This window comes from Eumetopias jubatus, unplaced genomic scaffold, assembly GCF_037043125.1.
Source record: "Eumetopias jubatus isolate StellerSeaLion01/CBP00866 unplaced genomic scaffold, mEumJub1_p1.0 scaffold_3, whole genome shotgun sequence".
Lineage (NCBI taxonomy): Eukaryota > Metazoa > Chordata > Mammalia > Carnivora > Otariidae > Eumetopias > Eumetopias jubatus.
The window spans coordinates 2200183-2220698 of record NW_028274809.1 but is presented as its reverse complement, the minus strand read 5'-3'; the positions used below and the strand labels follow the sequence as shown (position 1 = coordinate 2220698).

At 40.3% G+C, this 20516-nt stretch overlaps 1 pseudogene; it reads right to left on the bottom strand.

Moving 5' to 3' along the window:
- Window positions 1–503: 503 nt before the first annotated feature.
- Window positions 504–1067, bottom strand: LOC114210868 (ADP-ribosylation factor-like protein 8B pseudogene; annotated as a pseudogene).
- Between the last annotated feature and the right edge of the window lie 19449 nt (window positions 1068–20516).

Below are 20516 nucleotides of genomic sequence, written 5' to 3'. Positions count from 1 at the left end.
TTTGTGAGATATGTAAACATTATGTTTATATCCCACATGAGTCAGGCTAAAGGTTTTCTAAATACTGTGTGTGGCACTAGAAACTTCATGCTGCGTCAAGTCAGTATCAGTATTAAGCTAATGGACTCTATAAGGAAATATCTAGACATTTACTGAAAACCAATATAAAAATCTGGCCCAGAAAGACTAGAACAGAAATATGCAATTTTCTTGATTTAAGATGGTCAAGTGTGTGTTTAAAAAAAAAAAAAGCTCTACACACTGTTTAAGACAAGTATGTATAAGAAGCTTTTTGTGTGTGTGCTGACTTTGTCATGACAACTCTAGCTGATTCTTTATGAAGGATTAGGGATACACGTCTTCAGCAGTGCACAAGAGAATAAACTCTGAAAAAGGCAATTTCTTGGGTCGAGGAAGGAGCGTATTCTGGGAAGTACTGCAGAGGAACGGACAATAATTCTAGGATTCCAGCCAGGAAGGACTGGAGGACCTCAGGAGAGGCTTCAGCTTCTTCTAGGTTTTGAATGTTGAAGAAGCCACTGGAGTGTGATATATATATTATCCTTTTCTTTGCAAGAAATTGAATGGCAGCAAATCTCTCTATCCTGAATAGCAGACAGGTTCATTTTTTCAATTAGCTGTTTCTCATCCAAGGCATTAGGAAGATCTCTCTTGTTTCCAAGTACGAGCACTGGAATTCCTTGCAACTGTGGTTTATCTAGAAGACTATGTAGTTCATTTCCAGAGGCTTCTATCTTTTCACGATCGGCAGCATCTATCATGTAAACAATGGCATTGACTCCTCTGCAGTACCGCTCCCACATGCTCCGGAACCGGGGTTGTCCTCCTATGTCCCAAATCTTTCTTGTGACGTTACCTTTAGTTACTTTCCTCATGCTGAAGCCCACCGTGGGTACCATATCTTCACTGAATTGACCTGACGCGATGACATTGACGAAGGTGCTCTTGCCCGGGTACTGCAGCCCCACCAGCGTCAGCCCCATCTCCTCCTTCCAGAAGAGCGAGCGAAACCAGTCCGGCAGGCGGGAGATGAGCGCCAGCATGATGGCGGCCTGGCGGGAGAAGGGACTAGCGGGCGGGAGCACAGCAGCAGCGACGGCTCCCACACGAGCGGGCCTCAGCCCGGACCCCTCAACGGCTCCTCGGGGCCGCGGCGCACCACTGGCCTTGTAATTATTTTCTAGTTTCTTTTTTTATTATGTTCATTTAACCACTGTATAGTACATCATTAGTTTTTGCTGTAATGTTCAATGATTCATTAGTTACTTATAACACCCAGTGCTCAAATTTTATTCATTTATTTGAGAGAGAGAGAGAGAGAGAGCATGAGCAGGGGAGAGGCAGAGGGAGAAACAGGCTCCCCGCTGAGCAGGGAGCCCAACATGGGACTCGATCCCAGGACCCTGAGATCATGACCTGAGCTGAAGGCAGATGCTTAACTGACTGAGCCACCCAGGCGCCCCATATTTTCTAGTTTCAAACCACTATAGTCAGAATAGATGCTTGTCATGATGTCAATCTTCTTAAGTTTATTAAGGTGTCTTTTATGTCCTAACATGTGATCTGTCCTGGAGAATGTTCCATGTTCACTTGAAAAGAATTTATTCTGCTGCTGTTGGATAGAATGTTCTATGAATGTCTAAGTCTGTCAGGCCTGACATGTAGTTTAAGTCCAGTGTTTCCTTGTTGGCTTTCCATCTGGATGATCTGTTGGAAGCAAGCCCCCCCCCACTATTAATCGTATTGCTGGCTATTTCTCCTTCAGATCTGTTAATATTTGCTTTATGTATTTAGGTGCTCCTATGTTGTATGCATAAATATTTTGAAATACTATATACTCTTATTGGATTGATCTTTTTATTATTACATAATGACCTTCTTTCTCTTATTATAGTCTGTGGCTTAAGGTCTATTTGGTTGGAAATAAGTAAAACCACAACTGTTTTCTTTCAGTTTCCATTCATATGGACTAATTTTTCCATCTCTTCACTCTCAGTCAGTGTGTGTCCTTAAAGCTGAAGTGAGTCTTTTGAGGGCAGCATATAGTTATGTTGTATATTTTTTTATCCATTCACCCACTCTGTCTTTTGATTTGAGAATTTAGTAAATTTACATTTAAAGTAATTATTTATAGGTATAGACTTACTATTGTGATTTTCTTATTTTCTGGCTGCTTTGTAATTCCTTTGTTCCTTTCTTCCTCTCTTCCTTTGTGATGTGATATTTTTCTGTTGTGGTATAGTTAGATTCCTTTCCCCTTATCTTCTGTGTAGCTGCTATAGGTTTTTGCTTTGTGTTACAATGAGGCTTACATTAAACATCTTATATTTATAACATTGTATTTTAAGCTGATAATAAAGTTAACTTTGTATGCATGCTCAAGCTTTTCATTTTTACTTTCCTCCACCTACCGTTTATGTTTTTTATGCATAATTTGCATTTTTACCTTGTGTATCTATTAAGAAATTATTGTAGTTATAGTTATTTTAAATAAGTTTGTCTTTTAACCTTCAAACTAAATTTATAGTTGATTTACCTATTACTATTACACCATCAGAGTATTCTGAAATTAACTAATGTATTTACATTACCAGTAAGATTTATACTTTCATATGTTTTCCTGTTACTAATTAGCATCCTTTCATTTTAGCTTGAAGAAGTCCCTTCAACATCTCTTGTAAGGCCTGTGTAGGGATGTAGACTTCCAGCCATCCCTTATGTTGAATTCTTAAAAGTTGGAGTGCTAGATGTTGAGTACAAACACTTTGCTTCTCAGGGAGAATCAGAATTGTGAGCTCCTTGGCAAATCTATGTTGTTTTTGCAGGGGTAGGACTTATGGTGAGAGTGTATCTCAGTCTTTCCTGCCCATTTTACTGTGTGTATTTTCTCATTCATCTAATATGTAGAAGTCATTCAGCTAGTTTCTGGATTTATTTCGAAGAGATTTGTTCCATGTATAGCTATAGATTCAATGCATCCATGGAAGGAGGTGAGTTCTGGAGCCTCCTATAATACCATGTTGGACCAGAACTCCTCTCTAGACCAAGCTGTCAGACTTACCAAGAAAAAAAAATAATTCTTTTTAGTGAATTCTACCAAAAATTTAAAGAAGAATTAATACCTACCCTTCTCAAATTGTTCCAAAAGTAGAAAAGGGAACACTTCCAAAATCATTTTACAAGCTCAGCATTACCTTGATACCAAAACCAGACAAGAACACCACATGAAAATAAAATTATAGGCCATTATTCCTGATGAACATAGATGCAAAAATCCTCAAGAAAATATTAGCAAACCAAATTCAAAAATACATTCAAAGGATCATGCTCCATAGTCAAGTAGGATTTATTCCAGGGATGCAAGGATGGTTTAACATCTGCAAATCAATCAATGTGATACATAATATTAACAAAACAAATGGTAAAAATTATATGACCATAGATGCAGAAATAGTATTCGACAAAGTTCAACATCGATTCATAATAAAAACTCTCAATACACTGGGTTATAGGGGTAATGCACCCCAACATATAAAGGCCATATATGACAAACCCACAGCTAACTTCATACTCAATGGTGAAAAGCTGAAAGCAAAATTTTCCCTTAAGATCAGGAGTAAGACAAGGATGTCCACTTTTACCACTCTTATTCAACACAGTATTGGATATCCTAGCCAGAGCAATTAGACAAGCAAAATAAATAAAAGGCATCCAAATTGGGGAAAAAAAGAAGTAAAACTGTCACTATTTGCAGATGACATGATTTTGTACATTGAAAACCTAAATCCTCCACCAAAAACTGTTAAAACTAATGAATAAATTAGTAAAGTTGCAGGACACAAAATCAATAAACAAAAATCAGTTGTGTTTGTATACACTAATAAGAGATTATCAGAAGAGAAATTAAGAAAACAACCCCATTTACAACTGCATCAAAAGAATAAAATACCCAGGAATAAATGAAGGCAAGGATGTAAAAGATTCATACATTGAAAACTATAATACATTGATAATAAAAATTGAAGAAGACAAATAAATGGAAAAAATAGTCTGTTTATGGATTGGAAGAATTAATATTGTTTAAGTGTCCATACTACCCAAAGCCATCTATAGATTCAATGCAATCCCTAATAAAATTCCAGTGGCATTTTTCACAGAAACAGAAAAATAATTCTTCAATATGTATGGAGCCAACAAAAGACTGAATAGCCATAGCAATTCTGAGAAAGAACAAGGCTGGAGGCATTACATTTCTCGATTTTAAACTATCTTACAACATGTTAGCAATTGAAACAATATGATATTGGCCTAAAAACAGACACATAGATCAATGGAACAGAATAGAGAGCCCGGAAATAAATCCACACATATCTGGTCAATTAATTTATTACTAAGGAACTAAGATATAAATGTAATTAAATAGATGTTAATAAAAAATAAAACTGAAAAAAATCTTAAATATCTGGAAATTTAAGACACATCCTTGTAACTCACAGGTCAAAGAATAAATAATACTGAAAACCTAAGCAGGTAAAACTAAATGATACTGAAAACTCTGAATACCAAAACTTAGATGACACAGTTAAACCAATGTTTATATGAACCTTTCTAGCAAACTTCTCACTTGGTCAAATACATCTACTCACATCCTATAGGGAAAAAATTAATAGTGAGATATTAACATGTTTTTTACTAAAGATTTAATACTGTTAAAATATCCACACTACCTAAAGCAATCTACAGATTCAACGCAATACCTATCAAAAGCTCAGTGGCAAGATCTCATTCTTTTTTAAGGCTGAGTAATAGTCCATTGTATACCTATACCACATCTTCTTTATCCATTCATCTATGGATAGACACTTGGGTTGTTTCCAGATCTTATCTATTGTAAATAATGCTGCAATAAATATAGGGGTGCATATATCTTTTCAAATTAGTGTTTTCATTTTGGAGGGTAGATAGTAGTGGAATTACTGGATCATATAGTAGTTCTATATTTAACTTTTTGAGAAACCTCCATACTGTTTTACACAAACTATTTTTACACAAACACAGACTATTTTTACACAAACTGCACCAATTTGCATTCCCAACAGTGCATGAGAGTTCCTTGTGCTCCACATCCTCACCAACACTTGCTGTTTCTTGTGCTGTTGATTTTAGCCATTCTGACAGGTGTGAGGTGATATCTCATTGTAGTTTTAATTTTTATTTCTCTGATGATGATTGATGTTGAACATCTTTCCATGTGTCTGTTGGCCATCTGTATTTCTTCATTGGAGAAATGTTTGTTCATGTCCTCTGCCCATTTTTAAATTGGATTTTCTTTCTTTCTTTCTTTCTTTCTTTCTTTCTTTCTTTCTTTCTTTCTTTCTTTCTTTCTTTCTTTCTTTCTTTTTTTCTTTCTTTCTTTCTTTCTTTTTTGGTGTTGAGTTGTGTAAGTTCTTTATATATTTTGGTTATTAACCTCTTATTGGATACATCATTTGCAAATATCTCCTCCCATTCAGTGGTTTATCTTTTTGCTTTGTTGATGGTTTCCTTTGCTGTGCAAAAGCTTTTTTGTAGTCCCAATAGTTTAATTTTGCTTTTATTGCCCTTGTCAAAGGAGACATATCTAGATGAAAAAAGATGGATTGGGAGAACCAATATTGTTAAAATGTCCATACTACCCAAGGCAATCTACAGATTTAATGCAATCCCTATCAAAATACCAATAGCATTTTTAGCAGAACTAAAACAAATAATCCTAATATTTGTGTGGAACCACAAAAGGCCTCAAATAGGCAAAGCAAACTTGATAAAGAAGAACAAAAATGAAGGTATCACGACCTCAGATTTCAAAATATATTACAAAGCTGTTCATTTGTTTGGGTTCTTAAATTCCACACATACGTGAATCATATGGTATCTGTCTTTCTCTGTCTGACTTATTTCACTTAGCATTATACTTCGTAGGTCCATCCATGGTTGTTGCATTGGTGCAGCCACTGTGGAAAACAAAATGGAGGTTCCTCCAAAAATTAAAAATAGAATTGCCAAATGATCCACTAATTCCACTACTGGGTATTTATCCCCCAAATAAAAATACAAATTCAAAAAGATATATGAAACCCTATGTTTATTGCAGCATTATTTACAATAGTGAAGATATGGAAGCAGCCCAAGTGTCCATCCATAGATGAGTGGATAAAGATGTGGTACAGATATATATGGCTGAATACTGCTCACTCATAAAAAAGATTGAAATCTTGACATTTGTAACAATACTGATCTAGAGGGTATAACATCAAATGAAATAAGTCAGTCAGAGAAAGGCAAATACTATATAATTTCACTCATATGTGGAATTTAAGAAACAAAACAAACAAAGAAAAAATAGAAAAAGAAAAAAACAGACTCTTAACTATAGAGAACAAACTGATGGTTACAGAGGGGAGGAAGTTGGGGTGATGGCTGAAATAGGTGATGGGGATTAGGAGTACACTTATTGTGATGAATACTGAGTAATGTACACAATTGTTGAATCATTATGTCATACACCTTAAAATAACATAACACTGTATGTTCATTATACCTCAAAAAGAACCTCAATGGTATTTTTTACAAAAATAGAAAAAACAATTTTAAAATTCATATGGAACTACAAAGGACCATGAATAGCCAAATCAGTCTTAAAAGAAAAGAAAAACGAGGAAAGAGGGGGGCGGAGCAAGATGGCGGAGGAGTAGGAGACCTGGATTTCGTCTAGTCTCAGGAATTCAGCTGAATAGGGATCAAACCATTCTGAACACCTACGAACTCAACAGGAGAATGAAGAAGAGAGTAGCAACAACTCTCTGAACAGAGAAGCGACCACTTACTGGAAGGTACAACGTGCGGAGAAGTGAATCCGAGGCGATATTTGGGAGGATAGATGGCGCGGGAGGGGGCCTCCATCGGCCGCTTCTGGCAAGTGCTAGAGCCGCGGAGCACAAAATCGGAACTTTTAGAAGTTGGCTCCACTGAGGGACATCGCTGCAGTGGCTAAGCGGGAGGTGGAATCCTCCCAGGACAGTGTGGGCTCAGGACCCTCGGGGTCACAGAAAGACCGGGGGAGCCTGAGTGCGGCAGAGCTCCCAGGGATCGGAGCGGAGAAGCCGGCTGCAGAGACGGAGCCAAGGCGCGGGCTCTCAGCTCGGGGTTGCCATAAACTGTGATCCGCGGCCCAGTCGGGCCACTGCTCCTCCAGCGGGAACCGAACAAGCAGCAGATCCGGGGAGACTCCCCTTCCTCCCCCGGGAGGAGCGGCACAGGAGCACACCGCAGGGATCTGCTGGGTTTGGAGACTCCACACGGGGTCGGGTGCCAGAGATAGAAACGCTCGGTCACAGGCCGGGTGAGCACGGAGTGCGGCCAGAGACGGGGGAGACGGGAGTGACTGCTTTTCTCTGGGGGCGCACTGAGGAGCGGGGCTCCGAGTTCTCAGCTCCTCCGGACGGAGATTGGGAGGCCACCATTTTCACTCTGGTCCTCCAAAGCTGTACCGAGAGCTTGCAGGGAACAAAAGCTCCTGAGAGCAATCCCGAGCAGCTTGCTTAGCCCGGACCGACAAGGGCGGGGCAATTCCGCCTCCGGCAAAGACATTTGGGAACCACAGCAACAGGCCCCTCCCCCAGAAGATCAGCACGAACAGCCAGCAAGCCAAGACCAAGTTTACCGATCAAGGAGAACAACAGAACGCCAGCGCTAGGGGAATACTGAACATAGAAATCATGGCTTTTTTTTACCATAATTCATTAGTTTTTCAAAGCTAATTTTTTAACTGTTTTTTTTTAATTTTTCTTTTTTCCTTTTTCAAACAACATCTTATCAATCCCTTTTTTAGAAAAAACATTTTTTATTTTTCATTTTTAGAGTCATATTTTTATCCCTTCATAGTAGTTACCCTTATTTTGGCATATATATATATAAGTTGTTCTCTCTTTAAAATTTTGAGATACAATTTCTTCTAACAGATCAAAATATACCCTAAATCACTAGTGTATGGCTCTGTTCTAGTCTCCTGCCTGATCACATTCTCTACCTTTTTTTTCCTTTTTTTCATTTTTCTTTTTCCTTTTAAATCTTCTTCTTTCTTTTTAAAAACAACTTCTTATCTTATCAATTGTTTTATAAAATCTTTTATAATTTTCATCTTTACACTCATCTGCCATCCCTTCATTGTATCAACCCTTATTTTGTACCTATATAAGTCTTTCTTCCTTTAAAATCTTAGCAGGCACTTTCCTCTAACAGACCAAAATATGCCCAAAAGCTAGTGTGTGGCACGGATCTATGCACTAGCCTGATCATATTTGATCATATTCTGTTTTTTTTTTGTTTTGTTCTGTTTTTGTTTGTTTTTATTTTTTCTTTTTCCTTTTTTTTTTTTTCTCTTCTTTCTTTCACTTTCTTGTCCCCTGGTTTCAGGACTTTTCTGATTTGTATAGAGTATATTTGCTGGAGACGTTGTTAACCTGTTAGCATTCTGTTCTCTCATTCATCTATTCTCCTCTGGACAAAATGACAAGATGAAAAAAATAACCTCAGCAAAAAGAACAAGAGGTAGTACCGTCTGCCAGGGACCTACTCAATACGGACATTAGTACGATGTCAGACCTGGAGTTCAGAATCATGACTTTAAAGATACTAGCTGGGCTTGAAAAAAGCATGGAAGTTATTAGAGAAACCCTTTCTGGAGAAATAAAAGAACTAAAATCTAACCAAGTTGAAATCAAAAAGGCTATTAATGAGGTGCAATAAAAAATGGGGGCACTAACTGCTAGGATAAATGAGGCAGAAGAGAGAATCAGCGATATAGAAGACCAAATGATGGAAAATAAAGAGGCTGAGAAAAAAGGAGAGACACAACTACAGGATCACGAGGGCAGAATTCGAGAGATAAGCGATACGATAAGATGAAAGAACATTAGAATAATTGGGATCCCAGAAGAAGAAGAAAGAGAGAGAGGGGCAGAAGGTATATTGGAGCAAATAATAGCAGAGAACGTCCCTAAAGTGGGGAAAGAAACAGGCATCAAAATCCAGAAGGCACAGAGAACCCCTCTCAAAATCAATAAAAATAGGTCAACACCCCGACATCTAATAGTAAAACTTACGAGTCTCAGAGACAAAGAGAAAATCCTGAAAGCAGCTTGGGAGAAGAGATCTATACCCTACAATGGTAGAAACATTAGATTGGCAACAGACCTATCCACAGAGACCTGGCAGGCCAGAAGGACTGGCATGATATCTTCAGAGCAATAATGAGAAAAATATGCAGTTAAGAATGCTATATCCAGCTAGGCTGTCATTGAAAACAGAAGGAGAGATAAAAAGCTTCCAGGACAAACAAAAACTAAAGGAATTTGCAAACACAAAACCAGCCCTACAAGAAATATTGAAAGAGGTCCTCTAAGCAAAAAGAGAGCCTAAAAGCAGCATAGATCAGAAAGGAACACAGACAATATACAGTCACAGTCATCTTACAGGCAATACAATGGCACTAAATTCATACCTTTCAATAGTTATCCTGAATGTCAATGGGCTCAATGCCCCAATCAAATGACACAGGCTAGCAGATTGGATTAAAAAACAAGACCCATCCATATGCTGTCTGCAAGAGACTCATTTTAGACCCAAAGACACCCTCAGATTGAAAGTGGGGGGGTGGAAAACCATTTACCATGCTAATGGACACCAAAAGAAAGCTGGGGTGGCAATCCTTATATCAGACAAATTAGATTTTAAAACAAAGATGGTAATAAGAGATGAAGAAGGACACTATATCCTACTTAAAGGATCTATCCAACAGGAAGATCTAACATTTGTAAATATCTATGCCCCTAACGTGGGAGCAGCCAATTATATAAGGCAATTAATAACAAAAGCGAAGAAACACATTGACAACAATACAATAATAGTGGGGGACTTTAACACCCCCCTAACTGAAATGGACAGATCATCTAAGCAAAAGATCAACAAGGAAATGAAAACTTTAAATGACACACTGGACCAAATGGACTTCACAGATATATTCAGAACATTCCATCCCAAAGCAACAGAATACACATTCTTCCCTAGTGCCCATGGGACATTCTCCAGAATCGATCACATCCTAGGTCACAAATCAGGTCTCAACCGGTACCAAAAGATTGGGATTATTCCCTGCATATTTTCAGACCACAATGCTTTGAAACTAGAACTCAATCACAAGAGGAAAGTCGGAAAGAACTCAAATACATGGAGGCTAAAGAGCATCCTACTAAAGAATGAATGGGTCAACCAGGAAATTAAAGAATTAAAAAAATTCATGGAAACCAATGAAAATGAAAACACAACTGTTCAAAATCTTTGGGATACAGCAAAGGCACTCCTGAGAGGAAAGTATATAGCAATACAAGTCTTTCTCAAGAAACAAGAAAGGTCTCAAATACACAACCTAACCCTACACATAAAGGAGCTGGAGAAAGAACAGCAAATAAAGCCTAAACCTGGCAGGAGAAGAGAAATAATAAAGATCAGAGCAGAAATCAATGAAATAGAAACCAAAAGAACAGTAGAACACATCAACGAAACTAGGAGCTGGTTCTTTGAAAGAATTAACAAGATTGATAAACCCCTGGCCAGACTTATCAAAACGAAAAGAAAAATGATCCAAATCAACAAAATCATGAATGAAAGAGGAGAGATCAAAACCAACACCAAAGACATACAAACAATTATAAGAACATATTATGAGCAACTCTATGCCACCAAATTAGATAACCTGGAAGAAATGGGTGCATTCCTACAGATGTATCAACTACCAAAATTGAACCAGGAAGAAATAGAAAACCTGAACAGACCTATAACCACTAAGGAAATTGAAACAGTCATCAAAAATCTCCCAAGAAACAAAAGCCCAGGGCCAGATGGCTTCCCAGGGGAATTCTATCAGACATTTCAAGAAGAATTAATACCTATTCTCCTGAAACTGTTCCAAAAAAAAGAAATGGAAGGGAAACTTCCAAACTCATTTTATGAGGCCAGCATTACCTTGATCCCAAAACCAGACAAAGACCCCATCAAAAAGGAGAATTACAGACCAATATCCTTGATGAACATGGATGCAAAAATTCTCACCAAAATACTAGCCAATAGGATCCAACAGTACATTAAAAGGATTATTCACCATGACCAAGTGGGATTTATTCCTGGGCTGCAAGGCTGGTTCAACATCCGCAAATCAATCAACGTGATACAATACATTAACAAAAGAAAGAGCAAGAATCATATGATCCTCTCAATAGATGCAGAAAAAGCATTTGACAAAGTACAACATCCTTTCTTGATCAAAACTCTTCAGAGTATAGGGATAGAGGGTACATACCTCAATATCATAAAAGCCATCTACGAAAAACCTACAGCGAATATCATTCTCAATGGGGAAAGGCTGAGAGCTTTTCCCCTAAGGTCAGGAACGCGGCAGGGATGTCCACTCTCACCACTGCTATTCAACATAGTATTAGAAGTCCTAGCCACAGCAATCAGACAACAAAAAGAAATCAAAGGCATCCAAATCGGCAAACAGGAAGTCAAACTCTCACTCTTTGCAGATGATATGATACTGTATCTGGAAAACCCAAAAGACTCCACCCCAAAACTGCTAGAACTCATACAGGAATTCAGTAAAGTAGCAGGCTATAAAATCAATGCACAGAAATCAGTGGCATTCCTATACACCAACAACAAGACAGAAGAGAGACAAATCAAGGAGTCTATCCCATTTACAATTGCACCCAAAACCATTAGATACCTAGGAATAAATCTAACCAAAGAGGCAAAGGATCTGTACTCAGAAAACTATAAAATACTCATGAAAGAAATTGAAGAAGACACAAAGAAATGGAAAAACGTTCCATGCTCATGGATTGGGAGAATAAACATTGTGAAGATGTCAATGCTACCTAGAGCAATCTACACATTCAATGCAATCCCCATCAAAATACCATCCACTTTTTTCAAAGAAATGGAACAAATAATCCTAAAATTTGTATGGAACCAGAAGAGACCCAGAATAGCCAGAGGAATACTGAAAAAGAAAAGCAAAGCTGGCGGCATCACAATTCCGGACTTCCAGCTCTATTACAAAGCTGTCATCATCAAGACAGTATGGTACTGGCACAAAAACAGACACATAGATCAATGGAACAGAATCGAGAGCCCAGAAATGGACCCTCAACTCTATGGTCAACTTATTTTTGACAAAGCAGGAAAGAATGTCCAATGGCAAAAAGACAGTCTCTTCAACAAATGGTGTTGGGAAAATTGGACAGCACATGCAGAAGAATGAAACTGGACCATTTCCTTACACCACACACAAAAATAGACTCCAAATGGTTGAAAGACCTAAAGGTGAGACAGGAGTCCATCCAAATCCTAAAGGAGAGCACAGGTAGCAACATTTTCGACCTTAGCCGCAGCAACTTCTTCCTAGAAACATCGCCAAAGGCACGGGAAGCCAGGGCAAAAATGAACTATTGGGATTTCATCAAGATAAAAAGCTTTTGCACAGCAAAAGAAACAGTCCACAAAACCAAAAGACAACAGACAGAATGGGAGAAAATATTTGCAAATGACATATCAGATAAAGGGCTAGTATCCAAAATCTATAAAGAACTTATCAAACTCAACACCCCAAGAACAAATAATCCAATCAAGAAATGGGCAGAAGACATGAACAGACATTTCTCCAAAGAAGACATCCAAATGGCCAACAGGCACATGAAAAAGTGCTCAACATCGCTCGGCATCAGGGAAATCCAAATCAAAACCTCAATGAGATACCACCTCACACCCGTCAGAATGGCTAAAATCAACAAGTCAGGGAATGACAGATGTTGGCGGGGATGTGGAGGAAGGGGAACCCTCCTACACTGTTGGTGGGAATGCAAGCTGGTGCAACCACTCTGGAAAACAGTATGGAGGTTCCTCAAACAGTTGAAATTAGAGCTACCGTTCGATCCAGCAATTGCACTACTGGGTATTTACCACAAAGATACAAATGTAGGGACCCGAAGGGGTACGTGTACCCCAATGTTTATAGCAGCAATGTCCACAATAGCCAAACTGTGGAAAGAGCCAAGATGCCCATCGACAGATGAATGGATAAAGAAGAAGTGGTATATATACACAATGGAATATTATGCAGCCATCAAAAGGAATGAGATCTTGCCATTTGCAACGACGTGGATGGAACTGGAGGGTGTTATGCTGAGTGAAATAAGTCAATCAGAGAAAGACATGTATCACATGACCTCACTGATATGAGGAATTCTTAATCTCAGGAAACAAACTGAGTGTTACTGGAGTGGTTGGGGGTGGGAGGGATGGGGTGGCTGGGTGATAGACAATGGGGAGGGTATGTGCTACGGTGAGCACTGTGAATTGTGCAAGACTGTTGAATCACAGATCTGTACTTCTGAAACAAATAACGCAACATATTTTAAGAAAAAAAAAAGAAGAAGATAACAGGAGAGGAAGAAAAGGGGAGTATGTCAGAGGGGGAGACGAACCATGAGAGATGACGGACTCTGAAAAACAAACTGAGGGTTCTAGAGGGGAGGGGGGTAGGGGGATGGGTTAGCCTGGTGATGGGTATTGAGGAGGGCACGTTCTGCATGGAGCACTGGGTGTTATGAACAAACAATGAATCATGGAACACTGCACCAAAAACTAATGATGTAATATATGGTGATTAACATAACAATAAAAAAATTAAAAAAAAAAAGAAATAGAACAAAAGAAAAAAAGAAAAATGAAGAAAGAAAAACAAAGCTGGAAGTATCACACTTTCTTGTTTCAAAATGTATCATAATCAAATGATCAAAACAGTGTGATACCAGCATACAGACAGATACATAGATCAATGAATAGAATAGATAGCCAGATAGCCAGGATATAAATCCATTTATGTATGTTTAATTGATCTTTGACATTTTGTACAAGAATACAAAATAAGGAAAGAACAGTCTCCAACAAATGATGCTGGGAAAATTAAATATCCCAATGCAAAAAAATGAAATTAGGCCCTTATTTTATACTATACACAAAAATAAACTCAAAATGGATTAAAGTCTTAAACATAGGACCCAGTCTGTAAAGTTCCTAAAAGAAAACACAAGGAGAAGCTTCATGGCATTTGTCTTGGCACATGCAGCAGAACAGAAAACAAACAAGTGGAACTCTATCAAACTAAAAGGCTTCTGTCCAGCAAAGGTAACATTCAATAGCATGAAAAAGCAACCTACGGAATAGGAGAAAATATTTGCAAACCATATATCTGTTAAGGGATTAATCTCCACATGTAAGCAATTCCTACAACTCAAAATTTAAAGAAAAAAACCTAATGACCCAATTAAAAACGGGTTAAGGACTTGAATAGACATTTCTCCAAAGAAGATATACAAATGGCCAACAGGCATATAACAAAAATGCTCAGTGTCACTCAGCATCAGGGAAATGTGAATCAAAACCACAATGAGGTACCACTTCAGGATGGCTGGCTATAAAAAACAACAACAACAGGGGCACCTGGGTGGCTCAGTCGGTTACATGTCTGACTTCAGCTCAGGTCACGATCTCAGCGTCCTGGGACCAAGCCCCTCGTCAGGCTTCCCATTCAGTAGGGAGTCTGCTTGTCCTTCTCCCTCTGCTTGTTCCTCCCCCTGCTTGTGCTCTCTCTCTCTTTCTCTTTCTCTGACAAATAAATAAATAAAATCTTAAAAAAAAAAAAAAGAAAACACACACAGGCAAGGATGTGGGGAAATTGGAACACATGCACAGTTGGTGGGAATGCAAAATAGTTCAGCTGCTGTAGAAAAAGTATAGAAGTCTCTCAACAAATCAAAAATGGAACTACAGTAGGAACCAGGAATCACATTTCTGGGTATGTATGGAAAGAACTGAAATCAGAATCTGGAAGAGGAGTGTGCTCTCCCAGGCTCAGTGCAGCCAAGATGTGGAAGCGACACAATTGGCCATGGACACATGAAGGGATAAAGACACTGTGGTTTATACATACAGTGGAATACTTACTATTCAGTCTTTAAGAATAAGGAAGTTTTGCTACACGTGAAAACATGGATGGACCTTGAGGACATTATGCTGAGTGAAATAAGCCAATCACAGAAAGACAAAAATTGTACGATTCCATGTGGATGAGTTATCTGAAATAGTCAAATCCATAAAATCAAACAGTGGAATGGCAGTTGTGAGGGTGGGATGGTGGAATTATTATTTAATAGGCATAAATCTCAAACAAGAGGAATAAGCCTTAAAGATGTGCTGTATGCTGTACATACAAACAACAACAATATATTGTGCCCTTAAAAATTTGTTAAGAAGATCTTATGTTAAGTGCTCTTTTCAGAATAAAATTTTTAAAAATGTACAATCCTAAATAGCCATTCACATAGTTAAATGAGTAAGTCCTGGTCCCCCATACAATGGAACACTGGAGATACTGAAAGAAAATGTCACTGGCTTAGAAAGGTGATGATTACACAGTATTTGGTAAAAAGATAAAAAATGCAGACATGTTGTAGGGTATGATCATATTTTTGTAAAAGAAAAAATCATGCTGGGGCGTTGGTCTGTTCTTGACCTTGGGAGGGGTCCTCTCTGCCTCTAGGACAATTGCTTGTTTCATTCCCCAGATTAGGGAAGTTCTCAGCTACGATTTGCTCAAATATATCTTCTAGTCCTCTCTCTTCCTCTACCCCCTCAGGGATCCCAATAATTCTGACATTGGAAAGTTTCATGGTGTCATGTATTTCTCTAATTCTGTTTTCATGGATTTTAAGCTGTTTGTTCCAGGCCTCCTCCTGTTCCTTTTTTTCTATCAGTCTGTCTTCTAGATCACTAATTCATTCTTCTGCCTCATTTACCCTAGCTGTTAGAGTATCTAGACTAAATTGGATCTCACTGATAGCATTTTTAAGTTCTGCCAGATCAGCTCTCATTTCTGCCCTTAGAGACTCCATGTTGCCATTAATCATTTTCTCCATTCTAGCTATTGCCTTCCTAACTGTTAAAGCTTCTGCACAGCAAAGGAAACAGTCAAAAAACCAAGAGGCAACTCACAGGATGGGAGAAGATATTTGCAAATGACACTACAGATAAAGCGCTGGTTTCCAAGATCTATAAAGAACTTCTCAAACTCAACACCCAAAAAAACAAATAATCAAGTCAAAAAATGGGCAGAAGACATGAAAAGACACTTCTCAAAAGAAGACATATAAATGGCTAACAGACACATGAAAAAATGTTCATCATCATTAGCCATCAGGGAAATTCAAATCAAAACCACATTGAGACACCACCTTACACCAGTTAGAACGACAAAAATTGACAAGGCAAGAAACAACAAATGTTGCAGAGGTTGTGGAGAAAGGGGAACTCTCCTACACTGTTGGTGGGAATGCAATTGGTACAGCCACTTTGGAAAACAGTGTGGAGGTGCCTCAAAAAATTAAAAATAGAGCTACCCTATGACCCAACAATTGCACTCCCGAGTATTTACCCCAAAGACACAGATGTCATGAAAAGAAGGGCCATATGCACCCCAATGTTCATAGCGGCAATGTCTGCAATAGCCAAACTGTGGAAAGAGCTGAGATGCCCTTCAACAGATGAATGGATAAAGAAGATGTGGTCCACAGATACAATGGAATATGACTCAGCCATCAGAGGGGACAAATACCCAACTTTTACATCAACTTGGATGGGACTGGAGGAGATGATGCTAAGTGAAATAAGTCAAGCAGAGAAAGTCAATTATCATATGGTTTCACTTATTTGTGGAACATAAAGAATAGCATGGAGGACATTAGGAGAAGGAAGGGAAAAATGAAGGGGAGGAAATCAGAGGGAGAGATGAACCATGAGAGACTATGGACGCTGAGAAACAAATGAGGGTTTTAGAGGCGTGGGTGGTGGGGAGACGGGTTAGCCTGGTGATGGGTATTAAGGAGGGTATGTATTGCATGGAGCATTGGGTGTTATTCAAAAACAATGAATCATGGAACACTACATCAAAAACTAATGATGTACTGTATGGAGACAAACATAACATAATAAAAATAAAAGAAAAAGAAAAAGAAAAAAATTAAGTAAAATACACAAGCGTCCCCAAGGCTCCTCCCCCGACAGGTGTGGAAGAGAAAACACCAGACCTCCAACAGAGTTGGGACAGTGACTGGGGTAAACAGAGGGGCATCCTCACTGTGGGCCAAACACTTTATAATTGCTTGAATTTTTCAAACACATTTTGGTTTCATAATTTTGAAAAGCAACCTCCACCTAATCCTCCTCCAGGAACAGAAATGTATTCAGGGTGGTTTTCTCCCACTCATGGGTCAGGCTCTGCTCCAGGGAGGACCAACAGCAAGCAGAGAGGGACCCAGAGAGGATTGTTTTTCCTGATAGATCATTTCAACTCACAGAAGAATGGCACAGCTAAGGTGGTGGTGGGAAGGGGCTGATGGAACAGCTCTGGGCCCAGGAGCTCACACCTGCCATCCCTGGGAGGACAGTTCACAGAGGGCCACAGGGTCTGCTCTTAGAGTCTACGCTCCTCTTCTGCTCACCCCTCTGGGGCCCCAAGGGGACTTTTGGGTTTTGGTTCCTGGCCCTGTAGGTGAGGAAAGGGTCAGACAAAGGTTGCCGACAGGGGACCCAGGAGAACTGAGAGTCCCAGTGCACTGCAGAGGCCAGAAAACAAACAAGCTCACCTAATTGGCCATTCAAGTCTCCAAGTCCCAGCCGTGCAGGTGGAGAGATCTTCCCAAGCAGAGTGACCCCAAGGTGCAGGTGCCTCTCTGCTGCCTAGCTGATGCAACAAGACATGGAAGATGAGGTGAGCTGAGACCATTCCATCCCCTGCTTCCACCAAGACCCAGGAGCCTCCTGTAGCCCAAACATGGGGCACCCAACCAGACTCTCCCTCCCCTGCCCCCTCTCCAGTCTCTCTTCATTGCATGGGAAGCCAGAGTAGAATGAGGAGGGGTGAGAGTCCTTGGTGCCCACCTCATTATGATCAGCACAGATGTGGGTCAGGAGCTTGGGAGACCCTGGGAGAGCAGGTGCTGGCTGTGTGATCTTGAACAAGTCATGGCCCTCACCTGAAAGAGGTGAGGTCAAGAGAGCCACCCCTCTGGGCTTCCAGGGGTTGAAGGACACCATGTGTGTAAGGGAGGCATCAGGGCTACAGTATACAGTACACACTCAGGGCTTGCCTCAGCAGCTGAAGTGGTGACCACGCTCCTGCCCTGGCCAGCCCTGTCTTGGGCTTCAGGGTCATTTCAACTAAAGGGACAGGTTTTCATTAGAATCAGAGGATCACAGCACAGGCTTCTTCATGGCCTTAAATGAATTTCTCAGGCTCATATCAGTACCACCAGACTACTGAGCACATGCTTCCAAGGGCCATGCCCACTGTGCGGGGGATGCAGAAATAGAGCAGACCAAGTGCAGCGCTGGGGATCTCATGGCTCTGCAGGAATGCAGACATGAAAACAAACACCTGCAATTTAATGGGAAGCAGGCAGTGAGAGGGGACATGACCAGGCTGCTGATGGCACAAAGCAGGAAACAGCCACATCAGAGAGGTGATGGAGAGCCCATGGGGAGAGGAGAGAGCTGGTCACACCCACACGGTGGATGGGGGTACACAGGCATTCTGGGCAGAATGAGAGAACTGGAGGATCGTAGAGCATGATGCCCCAAGCTGGAGCCGAGGTCGCCTGGCAGGCCTGGAGCAAGACCCTTCTGGGGCTCCTCTCCAGGCTCCCTCAGCTGATGGGGAAGCTATCACTCATTTGCAGTAGGGAGCAATATGACCTGAAGGGAGGGTTTGATGTCTCCACACAGGGGACTCTGTGTGGGAAACAAAGCAGGGAATGGACAGGCTGGAGCTCATTATCAAACCATGGCGGCCGTTCAGATGAGAGCTGAGAAGGGCCCGGAATTGACAGGAGGGGCAGAGGCAGGGACGGTGAATGGAGATGGGCAGGACAGTCCAGGATGGGCAGGGGAGGGGATGGGCGGGGTCTGGGGTAGCTGGTGGTGGCGACATTCTCCACCTGGACGTGAGCAAGCAGTTTTGAACAGGATGACTTGGGTTCTGATGGGACCACCAACTGCTGTTTGGAAACCCGTGCTCTGAGAGTGAGAGACGTGAGCCGGTGATGGAATTAGCAGCTGTTCTCAAAGTGTGGTCCACGGACCAGCATCATCATGCTCAGTGTCGCTCCATGAACTGGCGGTCTGTTCCTATTTACCATTGTCTAGTACTCCACCAGCAGATACACCACAATCCACTTGTGTGGTTTCACCTTTGCAGCTATGGTGATTAACACTGCAGAGAACAGTCTCATACTGGTCTCCTTTTGCACATGTGTGCACTTCTGTTGGGTGAATACCGTCCAGAGGGAAAGTGAAATCACGGGTAAGGCCAGGTGTCTTCAACATCAGTAAAAAATGCCAAACTTCTTGTCCTAATTTACACTCTTTTCGAGTTGCTCCTGTCCTCAACACCACTGGTTACTGCTGGTCTGCTTAATTGTAGACATTTCAGTGGGTGTGCACCAGTACTTCACTAACGTGTGAACTTGTTTTCTCCTGACGAGCAGGGTTGTGCACATTTGGCTCCTCTCCCCTATGTGTCACTTCTACCAGTCTCTCGCCTGTATTTCTACTGAGTTCTTTTTTTGTTTGTTTGTCTAAGGATTATTTATATAGTGTGCAGACAAGTCATTTTCCCCTTCATATATTGCAAGTATGTCTTCCCAAGCTGTGGTTTGCCTTTACACACTCTGAAGACTGTCTCAATTTTCATGTAGTTCCATCCACAAGGTACTTCCTTTATGCTTAGTACTTTTTGCTCCCTGCTTAGGCAATTTGGGAGGTGCTTTCCTGCACTGGGGCCATGAGGGTCTTCTGTATTATCTTCATTATTTTGCTTTCAAAATGATTTTTTTATTTAAATTCAATTAGCCAACATATAGTACATCATTAGTTTCAGATGTCGGTTCAATAATTAATCAGTTGTGTATAACACCCAGTGTTCATCACGTCATATGCCCTCCTTAATGTCCATCACCCTTTCTGCATTCAGCCTGTGATTGTTTTTTGTGTATAGTATGAGGTAAGAGCCAAACCTCACTATTTACCATATGACTATCAACTGTCCCAGATTTTCCAACTTTTTCATAGCGCTACCCACCTGTTTGGTAAATTGGGTGTCAGGATAAGCACAGGGTAGATTTCCAGGCTCTCTGTTCTGTTCCATCAGCAGATGGTCTATCCTCTGCTGCCAACATTGTTTCAATACTGCTACTTATGAGTCGCTATCTGGTAGCGCAAATCCCCCCACACCATTTCTCGTCTCAAGAATGTCTTGGACACACTTGGTTTTGCACATTTCAAAA